Here is a 19,743-nt window from a genome sequence, read left to right on the forward strand (position 1 = left end):
GGCAACGCCAGAACCTTAACCCACTGAGCAAGGCCAGGGATCAAACCCGCAATCTCATGGTTCCTAGTCAGATTCGTTAACCACTCAACCATGACAGGAACTCCTCTTTGTCTGTTTTGATTACAGTCCTTTATTAGGTATATCTTCTAACAAATAGTACCTCCCAGGCTATGGTCTATCTTTTCATTTTCTTGACCAAGTGTCTTGTAGAGCAGAAAATTCTAATTGTCCAAGTTTATCAATCTATTTTTTTCAAGGACTGTGCCTTTGCTGTTGCATCTAAAAAAACCACTGCCAGAAGCTCCCGTCATGGCTCAGTGAAAACGAATCTGACTAGCATCCATAAGGACGCAGGTTTGATCCCCGGCCTTGCTCAGTGGGTTAAGGGTCCGGTGTTGCTGTAAGCGGTAGTGTAGGTTGCAGATGCAGCTCGGATCTTGTGTTGCTGTGGCTGTGGTGTAGGCCAGCAGCTACAGCTCTGATTCAACCCCTAGCCTTAGAGCCTTCATATGTCGCCAAGTGTGGCCCTAAAAAGACAAAAAAAAAAAAAAAAAATCATTGCTAAACCCAGAGTCATCTAGATTGTTTCCCATGTATAATCTCAAAGTTCTATACTTTTGTGTTTTATATTAAGGTCTACTATTTACTTTGTTTTCATGAAGGGTATAAAATCTCCATCTAGCTAGATTCATTTTTTTGCATATGGATATCATGATTTCAGCACCATTTGTTGAAAAGACTATTTTTTGCATATATAAGATTATGTAATGTATCAGGAACTGGGAAGACATAAATTTATTTTATTTTTTAAAAGTTTTATTGAAGTATAGTTGATTTATAATGTTGCGGTAATTTCTGCTGCACAACAAAGTGATTCACTTATACACACATCCATTCTTTTTCAGATTCTTTTCTCTTATAGATTATCACAAAATATTGGGTAGAATTCCCTGTACTATACAGCAGGTCCCCGTTGGCCAGTCACTCTGTATACCACAGTGTGCATATGACAATCCCAAACCCCTAGTCCATCCCTACCCCCAACCTGTCCACTTTGGTAACCATAAATTTGTTTTCAAAGTCTGTGAGTCTGTTTCTCTTCTTTGTACCCTTTTTCTTTTTTTAGATTCCACATATAAATGATGTCATACAATGTTTGTCTGAAAAGATTATTTTTGACCCATTGTATTGCATTTGGTCTTTTGTTAAATTGTATGGTACTGGCATAAAAACAGACATGTAAACCAATGAAACATAATAGAGAGCCCATAATTAAACCCCTGCATATATAGTTAACTAATATTTGATAAGGAAGCCAGAAACTTTCAGTAAGGAAAGGATAGTCCCTTCAACAAATAGTTATCAGAAAAATGGGATAATCACATTCAGAAAAATGAAACTGGATCCCTTTATACTACTTACAAAAATTAATTTGAAATGGATCAGGGGCTTAAAATCATAAGACCTAAAACCAAAAAATTCCTAGAAGAAAACAGGGAAGAAGCTCCTTGACACACGGGTCTCGGCAATGCGTTTTTTTTTTTTTTTTTTTTTTTTTTGATGTGGCACCAAACACACAAGCAACAAAAGCAAAAAATCAGCAAGTGGGACTACATTAAACTAAAAGGCTCCTGCACTGTAAAAGAAACAATCAACAAAATAAAAGGGCAACTTATGGAATGGGAAAAAATATTTGTAAACCACATTATCAAATAAGGGAGTAATATCAAAAATATATAAAGAATTTATGCAACACATACAACCTAATAATAAAAGGAACAAACATAAATAAAAGAAAAAATCTAATTTTTTAAATGTGCATAAGAACTAAATAGACATTTTTCCAAAAAAAGAAACCCAGATGGCTAATGGGTACATCATGAAAAGGTGCTCAACATCACTAACCAAGAGAGAAAAGTAAATCAAAGCCACAACTACATATCATCTCACACCTGTTAGAATGTTTATCATCAAATGGCAAGAGATAACAAAGGCTATTGAGGACGTGGAGGAAAGAGAACCCTTGTATACTACTCGTAGGAATGTAAACTATCACAGCCACTATGGAAAACAGAATGGATATTTCTCAAGAAATTAAAAATGGAACTACCATATGATTCAACAATCTCACTTCTGAGTATATGTCCAAAGGAAACAAAATAATTCTTTTTTATTGAAGTATAGTTGATTTACAGTGTTGTGTTACTTCTGGTGTATAGCAAAGTGATTCAGAATATTGAATTGAATGAATATATATATATATACATATATATATTCTTTTTCAGATTCTTTTCCCTTATATGTTATTACAAAATATTGAGTAGAGTTCCCTATGCTAGAGAGTAGGTCCTTGTTGTTTACCTATTTTATATATAGTAGTGTGTATCTGTTAATCCAAAACTCCTAATAATTTATCCCTCCCCCCTTTCCCTTTTGGAAACTGTAAGTTGGTTTTCTATGTCTGCAAGTCTATTTCTATTTTGGAAATAGGTTCCTTTGTATCACTTTTTTATCATTTTTTTAAAGATTCTACATATAAGTGATACCATATATTTAACTTTCTCTGTATGACTTACTTCACTTAGTATGATAATCTTTAGGTCCATCCCTGTTGCTACAAATGGCATTATTTCTCTTTTATGGCTGAGTAGTATTCCATTGTATATATGTACCACATCTTCTTTATCCATTCATCTGTCAATGGACATTTAGGTTGCTTGCATGTCTTGGCTATTGTACGTAGTGCTGCTATGAACATTGAGGTGCGTGTATCTTTTCAAATTAGAGTCTTCTCTGGATATATGCCCAGGAGTAGGATTGCTGGATCATATAGTAGCTCTATTTTTAGGAAACAAAATAATTCCTTTTTTTGTCTTTTTACTGCTGCAACTGTGGCATATGGAGGTTCCCAGGCTAGGGGTCCAATCAGAGCTACAGCTGCCGGCCTATGCCACAGCCATAGCAACACCAGATCTGAGCCATGTCTGCGACCTACACCACAGCTCACAGCAACGCTGGATCCTTAACCCACTGGGTGAAGCCAGGGATCAAACCTGCGTCCTCATGGATGCTAGTCGAGTTCATTAACCACTGAGCCACGAGAGGGACTCCAGGAAACAAAATAATTCTTGAAGAGATAGCTGTACTCTTATGTTCATTGCAGCAATTATTCATAATAGCTAAGGCATGGAAACAAATTAAGTATCTTTTGATGGATGAATGGTAACAAAGATGTCACAAACACACACAAACACCTACACACACTCTGCCACACATATACATACAATGAAACATTATTCACCCTTGAAGAAAGTCCTAGAGTTCCTGCTGTGACACAGTGGGTTAATGATCTGGCTTGTCTCTGTGGAGGCACCAGTTTGATCCTTGGCCTGGCACAGTGGGTTAAGGATCCAACATTGCTGTAGCTGCAGTGTAGGTTGCACTCTGGCTCAGATTCTCTCCCTCGGCCTGGAATTTCCATATGCTAAGGGGCCTGCCAAAAAAGAAAATATAAAGAAAAGAAAATCTTGCCATTCGTGACAACATGGATGAATATGGAGACCATTATGCTAAGCGGAAAAAGCTAGACAGAGAAAGACAAATACTACATGTTATCAATTACATATAGAACGTAGAAAATTAAAACAAACAAAAAAACCTGAAAAAAGCAAGTCAAACTCATAGAAACAGAAGAGTAGAATGGTGGTTACCAGGGTCTATGGAAGAGTGGGAATAAAACACTGAGCAGTTGGTAAAAGATTACAAATTTTCAGTTATAAGATGAATAAAGTCCAAAGACCTAATGTAAAATATGGTGACTGTAACTGAGAGTATCATAGTATAACTTCTATTTGCTAAGTAGAACCTAAGTATTCTCATCAAAAATAAATAAATAAATAAATATGTGAGGTGTTGGATTTGTTATTAACTTGGTGAGAATTCTTTCACCATGTGTTCATATATAAATCATCATATTGTAATCTGTCAATGTATCACAATTTTGTCAATTATACCTCAATAAAGTTGGAAAAAAGTGAGAAGACAACCCATATAAACCTTTACCAAAAATTAACTCAAAACAGATCACAGACCTACATGTAAAATGCAAAACTATAAACCTCCTAAAAGATGACATAGAAGAAAACCTAGAGAACCTTGCATACAGCTATGACTTTTTAAATACAATACAAAAGCATGATCCATGAAAGAAATAATGATTAGCTGGACTTCATTAAAAACTTTTGCTCTATGAAAAACAAGGCCAAGAGAACGAGAAGACAAGCCAGTCTGGGAGGAAATATTTGCAAAAGAGGTTCCAGTTCAAGATGGCAAGACAGGGAGCTCTTGTTGTGGCTCAGTGGTAACGATTCCAGCTAGTATCCACGAGAATGTGGGTTTGATCCCTAGCCTCACTCAGCGGGTTAAGGATCCGGCATTGCCATGAGCTGTGGTGTAGGTTGCAGATGCAGCTCAGATCTGGTGTTGCTGTGGCTGTGGTAGACTGGCAGCTGCAGCTCAGATTCAACTCCTAGCCTGGGAACTTCCATATGCTGTGGCAGTTCCTTTAAAAAAAAAAAAAAAAAAAAAAAAGAAAGAAAGAAAGAAAAAAAGATAGAGGCCGGCAGGCACCATCTTTGTGTTCTCCCTCTGCCTTGCTCCAGATTAACTGTATCTCCCAGAAAGAAGCTTGTGAACTTGTCCAGGACCCCGAATTTTCAGCTGCTGTCTAGGAGACACCTCTTGATTACTTGGCTCTAGAGATGAATGGGGCTTATGCTCATTCTCACAAGTCCCACAGAACTGTAATAAGTAGAGTTCTTAATCAGCTCCCACCCTCAGGGCAAAGTAGAGAGACAACAGACTGAGGCACCCATTATTTCTGTGAAAGAGGCCTATTACCTTATCGTCATTGCTATGGCCTGGGAGGCAGGCTTCTAACTAAACACACTTCTAAGGGCTTAATGTAAAGCTCTCCAGAGACCTCAGAAGGCAGACACTATCTTCACACTCTCCCTCTGCCTAGCCCAGGATCACTGGTATTTCTCAGAGGAGAACTTGTGCATGTGTCTGGTGACCCAGTTTTTACATCTGGAGATCTGGTTTTTGTGGCTGCCATCCAAAGGACACCCCCTGATTCCCTGGCTCTGATGGCAACTGGGGTATGCATTCATGGGTCCCATGGGACTGCAACAAGTGAACAATTCTTAGCCAGCTACCACCCTCAGGGCACAGCACTAGAGACAACAGACTAAAACACACCCCTAGTCTTTCCGTGAAATGGGCCTATTTGCTTTCTTAAAGCTTCTGCCTGAGGGACTGGCTTCTGGTTTAGAACACACCTAGGAGCCTACTGAGATGCCCCCTGGGTACAGAGGCTAGTGGGTGCCATCTTTGCATTCTCCCTCTGCCTCCCTCCAAGTAAGTGGCATCTCCCATGGGGAAGCTTGTGCAGTCACCTGACACCTTGATTTCTGCAGCCACTACAAGGGATGCCACATGACTGTCTGCCTATGGTAGCCAGGAGGAATTGCACTTTTGGGTCCCACGGGACTTTAATAGACAGAGGGAGAGATCTTAGTTGGCTGTACCCCAGAGCACAGAAAAAGGGCAGCAGACTTATGTATTTTCTGTGATACAGGCCTATCAGCTTATTTTCATAGTTGTAGCCTGGGGGGCAGACTTCTAATTAGAGACACATTTAAGCACCAAATGTAATCCTCTTGAGAAACCTCAAAGGGTGGGTGTGATCATCAGGTTTGACCTCTGCCTTGCTCTTGGTCACCAATATCTGAAAAGGAGGTGTACATATGTCTGGTGCTCAAGATATTTTTTTTTTCTGCAATTGCCACGTGGGGGAACACCCTTTGATCTCAGAGCTCTGGTGGCCAGAGGGACATACATGTGTGGGTCCCCTAGGAGTACAACAAACAGAGAAAGAGTTATTAACTGGCAACAAACTCCCAGAGCACAGGGCAGAGACAACAGCCTAAAACACAACCCCAGTCTTTCTGTGAAAGAGGCCTATTAGCTTACTTTCATAACTGTGGCCAGAGGGGCAGGCATCTAATTAAACATACATCTAGGGACTGACTAAATTAATTGACTCCAGAGACATGAAAGAGAACTGGGTACCATCTTTGCACTTTCTCTCTTCGCCATACCAGGTCATTGGTGTCTCCGAGAAAGAAGTCTGAGTATATGTCTGGTACCTCAGCTATTGCGGCTTCTTCCCAGAGGAAACGTCCCTTGAGAGACTAGCTCTGGTGGCCAGCATGGCTTGTGTTCACAGGATAGACAAGATGGTAGCAAAGAAACAGTTTTTTATTAGCTATTACATCAGGGCTCAGTTCTGAGGGAGCAGACAGAAATGCCTATCTCCCAGTCTCTCCTGCAAGATGTGTATTTGCACACATTAAAATCTGAGACCTGGAGTTCCTGTGATGGCTCAGTGGATAACAAATCCAACTAGGAACCATGAGGTTGCAGGGTTCAATCCATGGCCTCACGGGTGTAGGTCACACACGCAGCTCATATCCCGCATTGCTGTGGCTCTGGTGGAGGCTTGTGGCTATAGCTTTGATTAGACCCTTAGCCTAGGAACCTCCATATGTCACAGGTGTGGCCCTAGAAAAGACATAAAAAAAAAAAAGCTGTAACCTGAGGGACTGGCTTCCAATCAAGCAAATCTAGATGCTGACTGAAATTGTCCCACTAGGATACTGACAGATCTTAGCACATACTCAACTACTGGCACTAAAAAAAAAAGTGGGCTGCTTGGACAATCACAAAGGCTGGACAAATCACAAAAGTGTGAGAAACAACAAAAAGCTAGGGCAGCACTGAATGATAAGGTTCATCCTCTGTAGAAGATAACTCCTTCAGGACTGGGAAGGTGATTGTTGACCTAATGCATACAAATGAACACAAAGAGTCAAAAAAATGAAGATACAGAGGAGTATGTTCAAACAAAGGAACAAGACTAAATCTCAGAAAAAGACCTTAACCAAAAAGACAGAAGTGATTTACCTAATAAAGAGTTTAAAATAACAGTCATAAAGATGCCCACCAAACTCAGGAGAAAAATGAATGAAGTGAGAATTTCAACAGAGATAGAAAATATATGAAAGTACCAAACAGAAGTTACAGAGCTGAGAAAACCAATAAATGAAATAAAGACTATATAACAAAGGAGTTCAACAACAGACTAGATGAAGCAGAAGAAAAGTTCAGTGAACTCGATCACAGGGCATTAGAACACATTCAATCATAGCAGCAAAAAGAAAAACAAGAATGAAAAAGAGTTAAGATAGCTTAAGGAATTTTTAGAATACCATCAAGTGGCCAACATTTATATTACATAGGTCCCACAAGGAGAAGAGAGAAAGGAGCAGAAAACTTATGTGATAAAATAATGGCTGAATGCTTTCCTAGCCTACAGAAGGGAAGAAACATCCAAATCCAGGAAGCCCAGAATGATTCAAATAAGGTAAACCCAAGGAGAGCCACATTAAGACACATTACATTTAAAGTGTCAAAACCTAAAAATGGAAAAGAATCTTAAGAGCAGGACAAGAAAAACAACTTGTGGAGTTCCCATTGTGGCTCAGTGGTTAACGAATCCAACTAGCATCCATGAGGATGTGGGTTCGATCCCTGACCTCACTCAGGGGCTTAAGGATCCAGCATTGCCATGAGCTGTGGTGTAGGTTGCAGACATGGCTCAGATCCAGTCTTGCTGTGGCTCTGGAGTAGGCTAGCAGCTACAGCTCCAATTCGACCCCTAGCCTGGGAACCTCCATATGCTCAGGGTGTAGCCCTCAAAAGACAAAAAGAAAAGAAAAACAACTTGTTATATACAATGGAAGTCTCATAAGGCTATGAGCAGATTTTGCAGTAGACAGTTTGGCCAGAGGTAGGTGGCATGATATATTCAAAGTACTGAAAGAAAAAAAAAATGCTAACCCTAGATAACCAGGAAACTTGTCCTTCAGAATTAAAGGAGAGAGAAAGTTTTCCAGACAAGCAAAAGCTAAGGAATACTTCACCACTAGACCAGCCTTACAAGAAATGTTAAAGGGACTTCTTTAAGGTAATACGAAAGGGTACTAGTTGGGAGTTCCCGTCGTGGCTCAGTGGTGACCGGCCCTGATTGGTGTCCATGGGGATGCAGGTTCAATCCCTGGCCTCGCTCAGTGGGTTAAGGGTCTGGCACTGCTGTGAGCTATGATATAGGTCACGGATGTAGCTCAGATTCCACATTGCTATTGCTGTGGCTCTGGCATGGGCTGGCAGCTGAAGCTCTGATTTGACCCTGGCCTGAGAACTTCCATGTATCGCACAATTTGGCCCTAGGGAGCAGGAAAAAAAGGCACTAATTAGTAACAGGAAAACATATAAAAGTATAAATCTCACTGGTAAAGGTTAATATACAGTAAAATTCAGAATAGTGTCGTAAGGATAGTGAGTTCATCACTTATAAAGCTAGTATGAAGGTTAAAAGGCAAAAGTAGTGGAAGTAACTAAACCATAATAATATGCTAAGGGATATGCAAGATAAAAAGATGTAATTTGTGACATCAAAAACATAAAATAGCAGAGTTCCCCTTGTGGCTCAGAGGGTTAAGAACCCAACATAGTGTCCAGGAGGATGTGGGTATGATCCCTGGCCTTGCTCATTGAGTTAAGGATCCAGCATTGCCACAAGCTGTGGTATAGTGGCCTGGACTGTGTTGCTGTGGCTGTGGTACTAGCTGGCAGCTGCAGCTCCAATTCAACCCCTAGCCTGGAAACTTCCATATGCTGTGGGTACAGCCATAAAAAGAAAAAAACAAAAACAAAAACATAAAATAGGGTGAACGGTAAAAACACAGTGCTTTAAAATGTATTTGAAGTTGTTATTAACTTAAAATAGGTGATTATAAATACAAGTTGTTTTATGTAAGTCTCACGGTAACCACATAACAAAAGCCTATAGAAGATACACAAAAGATAAATGAATCTAAACATATCAATACAGATTATCATCAAATCAAAAAGCAAGAGAAGAACAAAAGAAAAAGTAGCCAGAAAACAAGTAACAAAGTGGTGCTATGTACATACCTACCAATAATCACTTTAAGAAGTTCCCTGGTGGCCTAGCAGTTGGGGATTCAGCAGTTGTCACTGCTGTGGCTCAGATTTGATCCTGGGCCCAGGGACTTTTGCAAGCCACAGGCATGGCCAAAAAAAAAAAAAAAATCACTTTAAGTGTAAATGTACTAAATCCTCCCATCAAAAAATAGACAATGGATAAGAACAGTAAAAAAACAAACAAACAAACAAAAAAAAACCACCTATCAACCCATCAATACGTTGTCAACAGGAGACTCACTTAAGTTATAAGGACACTCACCAACTAAAACTGAACGGATGGAGTTCCCGTCATGGCTCAGGGGTTAACAAATCTGACTAGGAACCATGAGGTTTCAGGTTCGATCCCTGGCCTCGCTCAGGAGGTTAAGGATCCGGCGTTGCCCTGAGCTGTGGTGTAGGTCGTAGACACGGCTCTGATCTCGCGTTGCTGTGGCTCTGCCATAGGCCGGCAGCTACAGCTCCGATTAGACCCCTAGCCTGGGAACTTCCATAAGCTGCAGAAGCGGCCCTAGAAAAGGCAGAGATAAAAAAAAAAATTTGAAGGGATGGAAAAAGATATTCCATGCAAACAGAAAGCCACAGAAAGCTGGGATGCTATACTTGTATCAGACAAAATAGATTTCAGGAAAAGACTATATAATAAGAGACAAAAAGGTCATTATATAATGATAAAGGGATCAAACCAACAAGAAGAGGTAACATTTGTAAACATTTATGCATCCAATGTAACAGCATCTAAATATATAAAGCAATTATTAAGAGACATAAAGGGATAAATAGACAGCAACACAATAGTATGGGGCTTTAAGACCCATTTTTTTGAATGGATAGATCATGCAGACAGAAAATCAACACACAAAGTCCAGCTTTAAAAAACACATTAGGGAGTTCCCATCGTGGCACAGTGGAAACAAATCCAACTAGGAACCATGAGGTTGCAGGTTTGATCCCTGGCCTTGCTCAGTGGGTTAAGGATGTGGCATTGCCATGAGCCGTGGTATAGGTCGCAGATGCAGCTTGGATCCTGCACTGCTGTGGCTGTGGCACAAGCCAGCAACTGCAGCTCCAATTCGACCCCCTAAGCCTGGGAACCTCCATATGCCCCGGGTGTAGCCCTAAAAAGAAAAAAACACAAAAAACAAAAAACAAAAAAAACCCCACATTAGACCAGATGAACTTAACATTCCATTCAAAGGCAACATAATATGCATTCTCTTCAAGTACACATGGAACAATTTCCAGGACAGACTATATGTTAGGTCAAGAAATAAGTCTTAATAAATTTAAGAGGAATGAAATAATTAATCATCTTTTCAAACCACAATTGCATGAAACTAGAAATCAATTATAAAAAGAAAACTGGAAAATTCACAAATAGGTGGAGATTAAAACATGCTACTGAACAACCAATGAGTAAAAGAAGAAATCAAAAGAGTAATAAAAAATACCTTTGAGACTAATGAAAATGGCAATACAACATAACAAAACTTATGGGATATAGCAAAAGCACTTCTAAGAAAGAAGTTCACAGCAATAAATGCCTACCTTAATAAACCAGGAAGCTCTCAAATTAAAAACCTAACTTTACACCTGAAGGAAACAGAAAAAGAACAAACAAGACCCAAAATTAGCAGAAGGAAGGATTTAAAAAAGATCAGAGAGGAAATCAAATGAAATAGACTAAAAAGACAATAAAAAAGTTCAATGAAATAGCCAGTTTTTTTGAAAAGGTAAACAGAATAGACAAAACTTCACCTAGTCTCAAGGAGAAAGGATTCAAATTAAATCAGAAATGAAAAAGGAGATGTTACAAATGATAACACAAAAATAAAAAGGATCATAAGAAACAACTATGAACAATTATATGCCAATAAATTGAAGAAATGGGTAAATTCCTAGATAAAACCTACCAAAACTGAATCATGAAACAAAAATCTGAGAAGACTTCTTACTAGGTAAGGAAATTAAATCAGTATTCAAAAACCTCCAACAAACAAAAGTCCAGGACCAGATAGATGGCTTCACTGGTGAATGCTATTAAAGCAGAATTAATAGCCATCCTTTCAAACTCTTCCAGAAAAACAGGAGAAGAGGAAACACTTTCAAACTCATTTTACAATGCCAGTATTAACCTCAAGGACAAAAGTAGGCATGGACATCACAAAAAGAAAATGACAGGCCAATATCCCTGATGATCATAGATGCAAAAGTCCTCAACAAACTATCAGCAAAGTGAAATAAACAATATAAAAGAATTACAGACCATGATCAAGTGGGATTCACTCCAGGTAAGCAAGGATGTTCCAATATTTGCAAATTAACCAATATGATACACCACATTAACAAAATACAGGGTAAAAATCAAGTGGACATCTTGATACAGAAAAAGCATACAACAAAATTCAACATCCATTTACGATTTAAAGAAATCTCAGAGTTCCTGCTGTGGCTTGGTGGGTTAAGAACCTGACTTGTATCCATGAGGATGAGGGTTCAACTCCTGGCCTCACTCAATGGATTAAACTATCCAGCACTGCCATGAGCTGTGGTGTAGGTAGCAGACATGGCTTGGATCCTGCGTTGCTGTGGCTGTGGTGTAGGCCAGCAGCTGCAGCTCCTATTCGACCCCAAATGTTGCACATGTGGCCCTAAAAAGCGGAAAAAACAAACCAAAAAAGGGAAAGAAATCTCAACACAGTGTGTATAGAGACATAATAGAGACCATGTATACACAGCCCACAGCTAATATCACATTCAATGGAGAAAAACTGAAATCTTTTCCTCTAAGATCAGGAACAAGACAAGGATGCTCATCACTTTTTTATTCAACATAGTATTGGAAGTCCTAGCCACAATAATTAGGAAAGAAAAAGAAGTAAGAGGCATCCCAATCAGAAAGAAAATATTGGAGTTCCCATCATGGCTCAGTGGTTAATGAATCCAACTGGGAACCATGAGGTTGCGGGTTTGTTCCCTGGCCTTGCTCAGTGGGTTAAGGATCCGGCGTTGCCGTGAGCTGTGGTGTACGTTGCAGATATGGCTCAGATCCCACGTTGCTGTGGCTGTGGCGTAGGCCGGCGGTACAGCTCCAATTAGACCCCTAGCCTGAGAACCTCCATGTGCTGTGGGAGCGGCCCTAGAAAAGGCAAAAAGACAAAAAAAAAGAAGAAAGAAAGAAAACATCAAAACTGTTGCTATTTACAGATGACATATACTGTAAACCCTAAAGACTACACTAAAAATCTCTTAGAACTAATGAACAAATTCAGTAAAGTTGCAAGATACAAAAATCAAAAAAATGTTGCATTTCTACATACTAATAATGAACTATCAGAAAGAAAAAATAATAACACAATCCCTTTTACAACTGCATCCAAATAAAAAAAAATACTTAGTAAATTTAACCAAGGAGGTAAAAGACTTATACAATGAAAATCAGAAGACATTTATGAAAGAAGAACAAATAAATGGAAAGACATTCCATTCTCATGCAAGAAGAGTTAATGCTTTTAAAATGTCCAAAGTGGACAAAGCAATCTACAGATAAAATGCAATCAAAATTCCAATGGCATTTTCCAAAGAAATACAACAAATAATACTAAAATTTCTTTGGAACCACAAAAGACTCCAAGTAGTCAAAGCAATCTTGAGAGAGAACAACAAAACTGGAGACATCACACTTCCTGATTTCAAACTATATTATAAAGCTATACTAATCAAAACAGTATGGAATTGGCATTAAAATAGACACATAGATCAATGGAACAGAATAGAGTTCAGAACCAAAATCATGTATATGTGGTCAGTTAATTTATGACAAAGGAGCTAAAACATACAGTTGGGAAAAGGTAGTCTTCTCAATAAATGGTACTGGGAAAACTGGACAGTCACATGCAAAAAAATGAACCTTGACCACTGCACAAATACTAAAGTACAACCCTTAAACCATACACAAAAATTAATCAAAATGACTTAAAAACTTGAACATAAACCTGAAATCATTAAAAAAAAAAAAGCTCTTACAAGAAAATATAAGCAATAATCTCCCTGACACTGATCTTGGTAAGGAGTTTTTAGATTTGACATCAAAAACAAAAATAACAAGTGGGACTACATCAAACCAAAAAGCTTCTGCATAGCACAGGAAACCATCACTGGAGTTCCCTAGTGGCTCAGCAGATTAAGGATCCAACATTGTCACTGCTGTGGCTCGAGTCACATTGTGGCATGGGTTCCATCCCTGGTCTAGGAACTTCCACATGCTGCAGGTGAAAAAAAAAAAAAAACAGAATATACAAAATACATGAAGATCTCATACAACTCAATAGCCAAAAAAAAAAATTCCAATTAAAAAATAGGCAGAAGATCTAAACAGACTTTTTTCCAAAGAAGACAAATACATGGCTAACAGGTATACAAAAGGTACACAACACTACTAATTACAAGGCAAATGCAAATCAAAACATCAAGATGTCACCTCACATCTGTTAGAATATAAGGCTATTATCAAAAAGACAAGAAGTAATTGTTGGCAAGAATGTGGAGAAAGGGGAACCCTTACACGCTGTTGATGAATGTAAATTGTAACAGCCACTATGGGGAACTGTATGGAGATTCCTAAAAAATTAAAAATGGAACTACCACGTGAGTTAGCAATTCAAACTTCTACGTATTTACCAAAGGAAACAAAGGCACTAACTTGAAAAGATACACACACCCCTATTTTTCACTGTAGCATTACTTATAAGAGTCAAGACATGGAAACAACCTATGTCTATTAGTGGATGAATGGATAAGCAAATGTGGTATACATAAACAATGGAGTATTATCCATTCATGCAAAAGAAGGAAAATCTTGCCTTTTGCAACAACATGGATGGACCTTAAGGGCATTATGCTAAGTGATATAAATCAGGCAGAGAAACACAAATACTGTAGGACCTTACTTATATGTAGACCCTAAAACAAAGCAAGCAAAACAAAACAAAAAACCCTAAACTTATACAGAGAAAAGACTGGTGGTTGCCAGAGGCAGGACTGGGGTACGAGTACAATGGATGAAGATGATTAGAGGTACAAACTTCCAGTTATAAAATAAGAAGGTCATGTGATATAATGTACAGTATGATAACTATAGTTAATTGTATATTTGAAAGTTGTGGAGAGAGATTTTAAAAGTTCTCATCACAAGAATAAAAATTAACTATGTGTGGTGACTGATATTAACTAGATCTACTGTGGTCATCATTTTGCTATATATGCAAATATTGAATTATGTTGTATACCTGAAACTAATATCATGTTACATATCAATTATATACCAATTAAAAATATTTTAAAACACATACCTGATAAGGAACTATTATCTAAAATGTACAAAGAGGAGTTCCTGTTATGACACAGCAGAAACAAATCCAACTAGTATCCATGAGGATGCGGGTTCAATCCCTGGCCTCGCCCAATGGGTTGGGGATCCAGCATTGCCATGAGTTGTGGAGGTCTCAGATGCGGCTCGGATCCTGTGTTCCTGTGGCTGTGTGTGGGCCAGCAGCTGTAGCTCCGATTCAACCCCTAGCCTGGGAACCTCAATACACCACGGGTACAGCCCTAAAAATCAAAATAAATAAAATAACAAAATAATATTAAAATAAAATGTACAAAGACCTCTTTAAAAATAACAAAGAAATGCGATTCACCACACTAGCAAACTGAAGAATAAAAACAATATGATCTCCAACATTCATTCACGATAAAAATTCTTATCAAAGTGGGTATAGAGGGAATATACCTTTACTATAAAGCCATTTATGACAAACCCATAGCAAATATAAAACTCAATGGAGAAAAGCTGAAAGCCTTCCCACTAAAATTCAGAACAAGACAAGGATGTCCACTTTCATCACTGTTATTCAACATAGTATTGGAAGTACTAGCCACAGCAATCTGACACACAAAAGAAATAAAAGGTATCCAAACAGGAAGAGAAGAGGTAAAATTGTCACTGTATGCAGATGATACATGATATATATATAGAAATGCTAAGGACTCCACATAAAAACTATTCAAATTGATCAACAAATTCAGCAAAGTAGCAGGATTTAAGATTAACATTCAGAAATCAGTCGCATTTCTGTATACTAACAATGAAATATTAGAAAAGGAATACAAAAATACAATACCTTTTAAAATTGCACCCAAAAAAAAAAATCAAATACCTGGGACTAAAGCTGACCAAGGAGGTAAAAGAGTTATATTCTAATAACTATAAAACATTAACCAAGGAAATTAAAGAGGATTCAAAGAAATAGAAAGATATTCCATGTTCCTGGTTTGGAAAAATTATTACTGTAAAAATGGCCATATGACCTGAGCAATCTACAGATCCAATGCAATCCCTATCAAATTACCCAGGACATTTTTCATAGAACTAGAACAAACAATCCAAAAATTTATATGGAACCTCAAAAGACCCAGAATTGCCAAAGCAATCCTGAGGAACAAAAACCAATCAGGAGGCATAACTCTCCCAGACTTCAGGCAACATAACAAAGCCACAGTCATCAAGACAGTGTGTGACTGGTACCAAAACAGACAGACAGTACAATGGAACAGAATAGAGAACTCAGAAATAAACCCAGACACCTATGGTCAATTAATCTTTGACCAAGGAGGCAAGAACATAAAATGGGAAAAACACAGTCATTTCAGCAATTGCTGCTGGGAAAACTGGACAGCCACATGTAAATCAATGAAACTGGAACACACCTTCACACCATGCACCAAAATAAACTCAAAATGGCTGAAAGACTTAAACATAAGACAAGACACCATCAAACTCCTAGAAGAGAACATAGGCAAAACATTCTCTGACATCTACCTTACAAATGTTTTCTCAGGTCAGTCTCCCAAGGCAACAGAAATAAAAGCAAAAATAAACCAATGAGACCTAATCAAACTGACAAGCTTCTGCACAGCAAAAGAAACCATAGGGGAAAAAAAAGACAACTTACAGAATGGGAGAAAATAGTTTCAAACAATGAAACAGACAAGGCCTTAATCTCTAAAATATACAAACAGCTTATAAAACTCAACAGCAAAAAAGCCAACAAACCAATGGAAAAATGGGCAAAAGACCTGAACAGACACTTTTCCAAGGAAGATATACAGATGGCCAACAAGCACCTGAAAAAACGTTCAACATCCCTGATTATTCACAAAATGCACATCAAAACTACTAGGAGGGGGAGTTCCCATCGTGGCTCAGTGGTTAACGAATCCAACTAGGAACCATGAGGTTGTGGGTTTGATCCCTGGCCTTGCTCAGTGGGTTAAGGATCCGGCATTGCCGTGAGCTGTGGTGTAGGTTGCAGACGCGGCTCGGATCCCGTGTTGCATGGCTCTGGCGTAGGCTGGTGGCTACAGCTCCGATTCGACCCCTAGCCTGGGAACCTCCATATGCCGCAAGAGTGGCCCAAGAAATGGCAAAAAGACAAAAATAAAACAAACAAACAAAAAAAAACCTACCATGAGGTACCACCTCACACCAGTCAGAATGGCCATCATTGATAAGTCGACAAATAAATGCTGGAGAGGGCATGGAGAGAAGAGAACCCTCATGCACTGTTGGTGGGAATGTTAATTGATACAACCACTGTGGAAAACAGTATGGAGATACTTTAGAAAACTATATATATAGAAATACCATATGACCCATCACTCCCACTCATGGGTATATATCCAGACAAAACTTTCCTTGAAAAAGACACATGCACCTGCATGTTCATTGCAGCACTACTCACAACAGCCAAGTCACTAGTCCATCAACAGATGAATGGATTAAGAAGATGTGGTATATACACATAAGGGAATACTACTCAGCCATAAAAAGAACAAAATAATGCCATTTGCAGCAGCATGGATGGAACTAGAGACTCTCATACTAAGTGAAGTAAGTCAGAAAGACAAATACCATATGATATCACTTTTATCTGGAATCAAATATATGGCACAAAGGAACCTTTCCACAGAAAAGAAAATCATGCACATGGAAAACAGACTTGTGATTACCAAGGGGGAGGGGGAAGGAGTGGGATGGACTGGGAATTTGGGGTTAACAGATGCAAACTATTGCCTTTGGAATGGATATGCAATGAGATCCTGCTGTATAGCACTGGGAACTATATCTAGTCACTTATGATGGAGCATGATGGAGGATAGTGTGAGAAAAAAAATGTATGTGTGATTGGGTCACTTTGCTGTACAGTAGAAAATTGCCAGAACACTGTAAACCAGCTATAATGGAAAAAAATAAAGATCAGTATAAGAAAAAAAAAACAATATGATCTTCTCAATAGACGCACAGAAAGTTTTTGACAAAATTCAGCATCCATTTATGATTTTAAAAACTCTCCAGAAAGTGGGTACAGATAGGACATATCTCAGCATAATAAAGGCTATATATGATAAGCCTGCAGCTAACATCCTACTCAACAGTAAAAGCTGAAAGCATTTCCTTTAAGGTCAGGAATAAGACAATGATGCACACTCTTCCCACTTTGATTCAATATAGTATTGGAAGTCCTAGCCACAATAATCCAATGAGAAAAAGAAATAAAAGGAATCCAAATTTGAAAGAAAGACGTTATCATTGCTTACTGAGGACATAATACTACTCATTAAAAAATCTTAAAGACACCACAAAAAAACTACTAGAACTTAACGAATGAATTCAGTAAAGATGTAGAATACAAAATTAATATGCAGAAATCTGTTGCATTTCAGGAGTTCCTGTCATGGCTCAGTGGAAATAAATCTGACTAGCATCCATGAGTCCATGAGGATACAGGTTCAATCTCTGGCCTCGCTCAGTGGGTTGGTTAATGATCCAGTGTTGCTGTGAGCTGTGGTGTAGGTTGCAGATGTGGCTCGGATCTGGTGTTGCTGTGGCTGTGGTGTAGGCCAGCCACTACAGTTTTGATTCAACCCCTAGCCTAGAAACTTCCATATGCCGCAGGTGCGTCCCTAAAAAGACAAAAGACAAAAAAAAAAAAAAAAATCTGTTGCATTTCAGTACACTAACATTGAAGTATCACAAAGAGAAATTAAGGAAACAATCCCATTTATTATCATATCAAAGAGAATACAATACCTAGGAATAAACCTACCTGAGGAGGTAAAAAATCTGTATTCAGGAAACTATGACACTGATGAAAGAAATTGAAGACAACACAGATGGAAAGACACACTGTGTTCACCTGTTGGAAGAATCAGCATGGTAATAATGACCATACTACCCAAAGCAATCAGCGCAATCCTTATCAAAATGCCGAGGGCATTTTTCGCAGAATAAGAAAAAATAATCTTAAAATTTGTACGGACACAAAAAAGATCCTGAATAGCCAAAACAACCTTGAGAAACAAGAACAGAGTTGAAGATCTCATTCTCTCTGACTTCAGACTATACTACAATGCTACGGTAATTAAAACAGTATGGTACTGCCACAAAAACAGACACACAGATCAATGGAAGAGAACAGAGAATCCAGAAATAAACCTATGGACTTATGGTCAATTAACCTACAACAAAGGAAGCAAGAATATACAGTGGAAAAAAGAGTTTCTTCAAGTGGTTCTGGGAAAACTGGACAGCTACATGTAAAATAATGAAATTAGGAGTTCCCATTGTGGTACAGTGGTTAACAAATCCGACTAGGAACCATGAGGTGGCGGGTTTGATCCCTGGCCTCGCTCAGTGGGTTAAGGATCCAGTGTTGCCGTGAGCTGTGGTGTAGGTTGCAGACATGGCTCGGATCCCTCATTGCTGTGGCTCTGGCAAAGGCCGGCAGCTACAGCTCCAATTGGACCCCTAGTCTGGGAACCTCCATATGCTGCAGGACTGGCCCTAGAAAAAGGCAAAAAGACAAAAAGTAATAATAATAATGAAATTAGTATATTTTCTCACACCATATGCAAAAAATCAACCCCAAATGGGTTAAAGACCTAAATTAAGGCCAGAAAACACAGAACATCTAGAAGAAAACATAAGCAGAACACTCTGTCATAAATTGAAGCAATATTTTTTTTTATCTTTCTCTCTCTTTCTTGGCTGTCCCTTTAGCATGTAGAAGTTCCCAGGCCAGAGATCGAACCCATGCCACAGTAGTGACCTGGGCCACTGCAGTGACAATGCCAGACACTTAACCTGCTGTGCCACAAGCAACTCCCTGTATCTGTCTCTTAAGGCAAAGAAACCAAAAGCAAAAATAAATAAATGGGACCTAATTAAATTTAAAAGCTTTTGCATAGCAAAGGAAACCATCAATAAAATGAAAATATAGCCTACTGAAGGGAAGAAAATATTTGCAAGTGATATATACAACTGATAAGGAGCTAATATTCAAAATCTCATACAACTCAACATCAAAAAAAATCTGATTAAAAAATGAGAAGACCTAAATATATATTTTTCCAAAGAAGACATATAGATGGCCAATGGGCATATGAAAAGATGCTTAATACTGTTAATCATCAGAGGATGAATCAGAGCCATGAGATACCACCTCATGCTTGTCAAAATGGCTATCAGCAAAAAACATACACACAAAATTTTGG

General features: G+C 38.5%; 1 long non-coding RNA gene across 2 annotated transcripts in view; it reads right to left on the minus strand.

Annotated features, from left to right (window-relative positions):
* Positions 1-1,111: 1,111 nt before the first annotated feature.
* LOC146394716 (uncharacterized) overlaps positions 1,112-19,743 on the minus strand; it is a 31,073-nt gene continuing 12,441 nt past the window's right edge. The window contains exons 8-12 of one of the 2 annotated variants that reach the window (XR_014834791.1): positions 18,297-18,386; positions 11,604-11,780; positions 10,678-10,722; positions 9,104-9,197; positions 1,112-3,493 (exon numbers count right to left, since the gene is read on the minus strand). This is a non-coding gene — a long non-coding RNA (uncharacterized LOC146394716). The remainder of the gene's footprint in view (positions 3,494-9,103; positions 9,198-10,677; positions 10,723-11,603; positions 11,781-18,296; positions 18,387-19,743) is intronic. The other variant, XR_014834790.1, reaches the window with a different exon arrangement.

The sequence above is a fragment of the Sus scrofa genome, chromosome X (genome assembly GCF_054392235.1).
Source record: "Sus scrofa isolate SSC_HxYL_T2T_F1_AM1 chromosome X, Sscrofa_HxYL_maternal_Yorkshire_Landrace_v2.0, whole genome shotgun sequence".
In the NCBI taxonomy this organism is placed as follows: Eukaryota; Metazoa; Chordata; class Mammalia; order Artiodactyla; family Suidae; genus Sus; species Sus scrofa.